Source organism: Vigna unguiculata, chromosome 2 (assembly GCF_004118075.2).
Source record: "Vigna unguiculata cultivar IT97K-499-35 chromosome 2, ASM411807v1, whole genome shotgun sequence".
In the NCBI taxonomy this organism is placed as follows: domain Eukaryota; kingdom Viridiplantae; phylum Streptophyta; class Magnoliopsida; order Fabales; family Fabaceae; genus Vigna; species Vigna unguiculata.
In genome coordinates this window covers 11,906,011-11,914,548 of record NC_040280.1, presented here as the reverse complement: position 1 = coordinate 11,914,548, position 8,538 = coordinate 11,906,011, and positions in this window count along the sequence as shown.

Genomic DNA, 8,538 nt, shown 5'->3' with positions numbered 1-8,538 from the left:
TTCATGTCAAACTTGGCGTCAAACGCGTCGATATCTTTGTGGAAGAAGGTCGTTTGCCGCAACCCCTTCTGAAAGCCGTTAATATACTCCTGAATAATATGACCCTTTAGGTCTTCCAGTTCACTCTCAAGCCCATCATGTTTCTCTTTCAGTTCAACATAATTGGTATCTAAGTCAGCGATCTTTGCATTAAGTTTTTTCTCAAAATCCAAACATCTGACCTTCCATGACCCCAACCATTTCCTCTCCTCTAGCCATTCCTCCTTTTCCTTCTTCCAAGCTGCCTCCTCCTCTGCGTGCTTGTCAGCTTGGGCCTTCAACTCTTCTTTGAGTTCCTCCACCTTTGGCTGGCCACCCTCCTTCAACTCCCTTTGATATAAGCTGCCCACTCTGCGTCCCAAGATCCATGCTTTGCTGCTGAACTCTAGTATAGCCTTGACCATGGCGTTGGGTTCCATATTATCAATAGATTTAACTAGAGACTCCGTTAGATTAATTTCAATATCACGTCAGACTGTAGTCTCAGGTAACTCGATCAACTCGGCCTCAAGCTTCTTGGCGCCAGAAGAAGATCTCAGCCCCAACAACGTAGCCCTTACTCATTTAACATACTTCCCACCACCTTGTTTAACGGGAACCTCTGTTTTCCTCTTCGTATTGCCATGGACATGCACCTCCACTAGCAAATCCTGGAAGTTAGGAACCTCAGTGTTCCCAGCGTTTGTAAGACCTAAGAAAATTAAATAGTTAATTAAATAATTATTTAATAAATGTGGGTAATAGAAGTCTTTAAGGCATTTAATGCGGAGTGCTATGACGTGGAAAAGTACTAGCTCAAATGGTTGAGAGTATTTGATTGTGTGAGAGGACTTGGGTTCAAGTCCTACGTATGCCAATTGTGTGTTATTTTAATCTGTGCATTATTTTGTTGATATATGTGAATGCTAAACGTGAGAATATAATCCTAGAATTATAGGAATTATCACGAAACATGATTGGTTGAATTGGTTGTGCACTTGACTTGGTTATTGATGGGTTGTGGGTTCAAACCTTGCTAAGAAGAAATTTACTCTCTTTTTTGCCAAATTTTCCCTGGCATGAATATGAAAGGGTTTAGGAACCCTAACAGCCAACTGAGAGGCAACCTAAGGGCTGGAAAACACGAGGTTATTACTCATTGAATAGCCTTAATCACCATTTTATTTAATTTTCGTTTTAATGGATTAAAGAGGTAATTAAGATAGCATTAGCATTGAGAGAGAGAGAGAATTTGGTGAGAGTGAGGCTTAGAACCTTCGTGGGAACTACTGGACAGAAATTGGTTAGAGAATTTGAACTGGTGGGAGAGAAGAATTGGAGTGGAAACCATTGTTGAGAGGTGCAAGCAAAGGACAAGAGCACTTTTGGGATAGAGACACATCAAATTCGTGTTTTAGCAATGATTCCAAGTAAGGGGAGTTGTTTTTACATGTTTTAATCATGCTCAATATATTGTGACTTGTATGAATTGAATTGGATGAATCATTGTGCCTAATTACGCTATTTTCGCAAAATTCTACGTTTTCGCCCAGAAACCGCTTGGCAGGCATGAAGGTGTCGCCAAGCGGGACATCAGTTTTAACTCAGTATCTGGGTTTTGTCTCGAATTGCTTGGCGGTGGTGATGAAGGATTGACTTGTTCCTTTTTAAGACTATTGAATATGGTGTGAGTTGATTAAGAAAGCTAAGTGAAATCCCCACTGGACATTAAGATAGCAAGCTATCTAGATGTGAAGGTTCCTTTCACAAAGCTCAAGAGAAGAAGATGATGGATTGATTCAAAACAAAATGGAAAGCAAATAAACCATAGAAAACCAAGAACAATTAAAGGAAGAAGAAAACATAAAATGGAAAGGAAAGAAATGGTAAAAATGTGACAAGCACGCCACTACAAGGCTAGGCTAGAAGCCATAGCAACCTTGAAGATGAGTGGATGTGTGCCGCCACTTGCTATGCAAGATAACGCTTAAAAGTATTCACTCCCTAGGGAGGAAACTCTCACAAATGGTTGAGACACAAGAGTTTTTTTACTTCAAAATGTTCAACCCTTTTACATGTCTAGGAGCACCCCTTATATAGAAGAGTTTAGGGGCCTCTAAGCAAATAAAAGATACCTAAGGGTATCTCTACGAAAACCTAACTCTAGCTTCTAGAAACTAGGTCAAATAAGGTTACAAAAAAAGAGAGACAAAAGAGCTAACTATGGTGTGTGCAAGGCTAATTTCGTTCTAGCACAAAAGGAGACAAAGAATATGTCTCACATGTCTCCAAAAAGTGGCTAAAGTGTGCTAAAAATAAAGGAGACCAAAGGTACATAGGTACACTTTCTGATGAAGGATTATCTTGTTCCCTTTTAAGATTATTGAATATGGTGTGAGTTGATTAAGAAAGCTAAGTGAAATCCCCACTGGACATTAAGATAGCAAGCTATCTAGATGTGAAGGTTCCTTTCACAAAGCTCAAGAGAAGAAGAAGATGGATTGATTCAAAACAAAAAGGAAATGGAAAACACATAAACCATAGAAAACCAAGAACAATTAAAGGAAGAAGAAAACATAAAATGGAAAGAAAAGAAATGGTAAAAATGTGAGAAGCACGCCACTACAAGGCTAGGCTAGAAGCCATGGCAACCTTGAAGATGAGTGGATGTGTGCCGCCACTTGCTATGCAAGATAAGGCTTAAAAGTATTCACTCCCTAGGGAGGAAACTCTCACAAATGGTTGAGACACAAAAGTGTTTTTACTTCAAAATGTTCAACCCTTTTACATGTCTAGGAGCACCCTTTATATAGAAGAGTTTAGGGGCCTCTAAGCAAATAAAAGATACCTAAGGATGTCTCTACAAAAATTTAACCCTAGCTTCTAGAAACTAGGTCAAATAAGGTTACAAAAATGAGAGACAAAAGAGCCAACTATGGTGTGTGCAAGGCTAATTTCGTTCTAGCACAAAAGGAGACAAAGAATGTGTCTCATATGTCTCCAAAAAGTGGCCAAAGTGTGCTAAAAACAAAGGAGACCAAAGGTACATAGGTACACTTTCTTCATGCCTTTTACTTTATGCTTTATGCCTTTGCTTTACTCTCTCCTCCATATGATTTATGCTCCCCAATCAACATGCGCCACCTAGCATTGCTTTCTTACTCCTAATTAACCTACAAAGCAAATAAACATAGATTAGCATGTTGGATTAAGTCAAGTCAACTATATTCAACAAGTCAAACCTAGTCGAAGGTCAACAAGTCAACTAAAGTTGATTCAACTAAGTCAACTTTGGGAATCAAAAATAACAAACACAAATGAAAGGGATGAAGGATTAGAGAACTACCTTTCTAAACATGCTTAGTCTTCTTAAGCATGTGCCTCCATCCTTGGTTGGGGTCAATCCTTCATCATCTTCTTCATGCCTTTTACTTTATGCTTTGTGCCTTTGCTTTACTCTCTCCTCCACATCATTTATGCTCCCCAATCACCATGTGCCACCTAGCATTGCTTTCTTACTCCTTATTAACCTACAAAGCAAATAAACATAGATTAGCATGTTGGTTTAAGTCAAGTCAACTATAGTCAACAAGTCAAACCTAGTCAAAGGTCAACAAGTCAACTAAAGTTGATTCAAGTAAGTCAACTTTGGGAATCAAAAATAACAAACACAAATGAAAGGGATGAATGATTAAAGAACTTCCTTTCTAAACATGCTTAGTCTTCTTAAGCATGTGCCTCCATCCTTGGTTGGGGTCAATCCTTCATTATCCTCCCCTCCTTGGAGAGAATTTGACCACAAATTCTTTAAGCCTTTGTAGATGGAGCTTGACTTGATTTGGGGGAGGATTTGCGCCTCCCTTTTTTGAGCTCTTGTTCCATCCTTTGTAAGGATATTACCCTTAGCTTTGGTTAGGCCATATTTAGCTTGGGAAGAGAAGGAAGGGTGATGCACATCTTGCTTTGGAAGAATTTTTTTGTAGGCAAGTAACACCTTAGTGAAAGCTTGCCCCTTTTGTTTTCCTTCTTTATCTTTTCTTATTATATTTCTATCCTTATTAACTTCTTGAGGTGATAGAGGTTGTAAAGTGGTCTTTTTCCCATTTATGAAGAAAATGTATTGGTTGGTATGACCATCATGTAAAGTTTGTTTATCAAATTGCCATGGCCTACCTAGTAAGATATGTGTGACTTAATAACATAGGGTCTTTCTCAAAAATTTTAGTTTTACTAGAGGAAGAAGATTCTTTTGAAAGAGAATGGGGAGATGAGTGTTCACTTTCAACATCATTACTCTTCTTGAAGATCATGGTCCTCTTGGTTGGGCAATTTAAAGCAATGTGATTATAACCCAAACATTTAAAACATTTAATGGAACTTGATCTTGAAGAAGTGGAATGGTGAATGTGATCACTTGGAGACTTACATTTACTTGGTGGTTCTTGATGAGAGTTAGAAGGGAACTTATCATGTTTCTTTTTATCCTTTCCCTTCCATGAGTGACTAAAGTAGTGGTTGGGTGAGTAACTCTTCTTTGCCCTTCTTTTTCTTTTCAATTGAATTTCAATCCCAAGGGCAAGTGTGAAAACATTTTCAAGAGTGGAGTACTCATACAACTCTACTTGGTCTTTTGTGTCTCTCCTAAGACCACTCACAAATATTTTTATTTTCTCTTTGTTAGTTTCTTTTATTTCAATCCTACGCATTTGAGACTCTAATTCTTTAAATTATTCACTCACACTCATAGGACCTTGGTGAAGCCTTTGGAGCTTCATAATAAGTTCCTTCCTATATGAGGGAGGAACAAATCTAGCGCGCATAAGAGTTTTAATGTCCATACAAGAAGCCGCAGGTGGCCCTTGGTCATAATTCTTACAAACTTTATGCCACCAAGTATTGGCATACTCTAAAAATCCTAAAACTACTAGATCAACTTGTGCTTGATCCTTTACATGATTTTCAATGAAAATTTGATCAACTTTAGCTTCCCAATCAAGGAAGATTTTGGGATCACTTCCACCATAGAACTTAGGAATCTTTGGAGTTTACTTCTTTTGTGATGGGTTGCGCCTAGAATGCTGATGAAGGATTGACCCCAACCAAGGCTGGAGGCACATGCTTAAGAAGACTAAGCATGTTTAGAAAGGAAGTTCACTAATCTTTCATCCCTTTCATTTGTGTTTGTTATTTTTGATTCCCTAAGTTGACTTAGTTGAATCAACTTTAGTTGACTTGTTGACCTTTGACTAGGTTTGACTTGTTGACTATAGTTGACTTGACTTAAGCCAACATGCTAATCTATGTTTATTTGCTTTGTAGGTTAATTAGGAGTAAGAAAGCAATGCTAGGTGGCGCATGGTGATTGGGGAGCATAAATGATGTGGAGGAGAGAGTAAAGCAAAGGCATAAAGCATAAAGTAAAAGCCATGAAGCAAGTGTACCTATGTACCTTTTGTTAGGAATCCAAGTGTGAGTCTAAGTCCCACATTGACCAGAATTGAGAAAGTAGAGCACTATATAAGGATAAAGACCCATAAACTCATTGCCTTAAGGTTTTGGGTTGAGAGTGGTGTCAGTGTCTTATGTGGTTAGGCTCAGATCTCATTGGTGTTGTTCTCCCCAGTGAACCCCCTCTGTAAAACCTGACAAGTGGTATCAGAGCCGATGGTTAAAACCGGCTCAGACGAGTACAGTATGGTCCTAGTATCGAAAGTCTTTCTGGCAAGGGTCCCAGATAAGGGTTCTAGGTAAAGCGTGTCCCGTTAAGAATAACGACGGTACAGAAAAGGACAGAAAATGAGTACTCGTGGTTGGGCAGCTTCCGCTGGAGGGGGAGTGTACCAATGTGGTTGAAGGGACTCACCCTTGAGGGGGAGATTGTTAGGAATCCAAGTGTGAGTCTAAGTCCCACATTGACCAGAATTGAGAAAGTAGAGCACTATATAAGGATAAAGACCCATAAACTCATTGCCTTAAGGTTTTGGGTTGAGAGTTGATGAAGGATTATCTTGTTTCCTTTTAGAGTTATGAATATGGTGAAGTTATTTAAGAAAGCTTTTTGAAAATTCCCACTGGACATTAAGATAGCAAGCTATCTAGATGTGAAGGTTCATTTCTCAAGCTCATGAAAGGAAGAAGAGAGTTGGATTCAAGCTTAAACTCACACAACATTAACAACACTTAAAGAACCAAAATGAAAGAAGAAACATTAAAAATGGAAAGCATAGAAGATGAAACATGGAAGAAGCACGCCACTCATAGGGGGGGATCTAAGCCAACCAAGCCCTAGAGATGAGTGATGGTGCCGCCACTTGCAAGCAAGATAAGGCAAAGGTGAGTTCACTTCTAGGAAGGAGAGCTCACGAAAATTTAAAGGTTGAAACACAATAGTTTAGAAACAAAATGATCAACCCTTTTACAAGACATGGAGCACCCTTTAAATAGGAGTTCTTAGGGGTCCTTTAGCAAATACAAAAACATGAAAAAGGATTAACTAGCAAACCCTAAACCTAATGTGAGAGTGAGTCTTGGCCAAGTGAAGGAAGATGATTGGTGGAGGCATTCCCATGAGGATTCTAGGCCAAAAGAGGAAGGAGACCAAGTGACCTTCTAAGGCATAAACCACAAAGGCAAAAGGAGACAAGGTACATGTCTACTTTTGCTTTTGCTTTATGCTTTTTGCTTTCCTCTCTTTTCCACTTCATCCAAGTGCTCCAATCACCAAGTGCCACCTAGCCATGCTCTACTTTCTCTTAATTACCTACAAAACAAGACAAACAAGGATTAGCATGTTGGTTTAAGTTAATCTAATCTTGGTCAAAGGTCAACTTTGGATCAAAGTCAACAAGTCAACCAAAATAAATCAACTAGAAACCAACTTAGGGAATTCAAACTAAAGTAATGCAAAACAAAGATAAAGGTGATGGAATAGAAGACTCCCCTCTAGACATGCTTCTAGTGACCCTTCTTGATGGAGCTTCTAAGGAGGTGGTCATGCCTTCATCATCCTCCCCTTCTTGGAGAGAATTCGACCACGAATTCTTAAACCCTACATCAAAAGGAGAAAGGTCACAAACATTAAATGAGTTACTTATGTTGTAGCTTGGGGGTAAGTCTAACTCATAAGCATTGTTGTTAATTCTCCTAATGACTTGAAAGGGGCCATCCCCTCTAGGGAGGAGCTTAGACTTCCTTTGAGTAGGGAATCTCTCCTTTCTCAAGTGAAGCCAAACCCAATCTCCCTCTTGGAAGATGACTTCCTTTCTTCCCTTATTACCATCCTCTTGTTGTTTCTTAACTCTCCTCTCAATGGTTTCCTTAACTTGTGAATGCAAGTCTTGGATGTACTTGGCTTTGGTCTCACCATCTTGGCAAGTCCATGCCTCATGAGTGGGTAGGGGAAGAAGGTCTAAGGGAGTTAGGGGATTGAACCCATACACAACCTCAAAAGGGGAATGAGAAGTAGTGGAATGCACAACCCTATTGTAGGCAAACTCTATGTGGGGAAGAAGTTCCTCCCACTCTCTAATGTTTTGCACTATCATACATCTTAGCATTTGCCCTAGGGTTCTATTAACCACCTCGGTTTGGCCATCACTTTGGGGATGACAAGTGGTGGAGAAAAGAAGCTTGGTGCCAAGTTTACCCCACAAGGTTCTCCAAAAATGGCTTAGGAACTTGGAGTCCCTATCACTTACAATGGACCTAGGTAGGCCATGTAGTCTTACCACTTCCTTGAAGAAAAGATTTGCAATATAAGTTGCATCATCAATCTTATGGCAAGGAATGAAATGGGCCATCTTAGAGAACCTATCCACCACTACAAAAATGGAATCCCTACCTTTTTTGGCTCTTGGGAGACCTAAGACAAAATCCATAGAAATGTCAACCCAAGGCTTGGAAGGGATAGGCAAGGGGGTGTAAAGACCATGGGGTTGGACTCTAGACTTGGCTTTCATGCATGCTATGCAACCTTTGCAATGCCTATCTACATGCTTCCTCATGTGAGGCCAATAGAAGTGTTCTTTCAAGACTTCCAAAGTCTTGTTTGGCCCAAAATGCCCCATTAATCCTCCCTCATGTGCCTCTCTAATGAGTGAGGCTCTTAAGGAACCTTGGGGAATGCAAAGTCTCTTACCTTTGAAAAGATATTGATTGAGAAGGTAAAAGTCTTTGTAAGCCCCTTGGTGGCACTCACTAAGAATGGGGGAGAAATCAACATCCTTTGGATACAATTCCTTAATATGATCAAAACTAAGAAATTTAGTTTCAAGAATGGAAAGGAGGGAATGCCTTCTTGAAAGTGCATCCGCCACAATGTTAGCCTTTCCTTGCTTATGTTTGATCACATATGGGAATTGTTCTAAGAACTCTACCCACCTAGCATGTCTCTTGTTTAACTTGCCTTGACTTTTCAAAAATTTGAGTGACTCATGGTCACTATGTATCACAAACTCCTTTGAAAGAAGATAGTGTTGCCAAGTTTGCAAAGTTCTCACAAGAGCATAAAGCTCTTTGTCA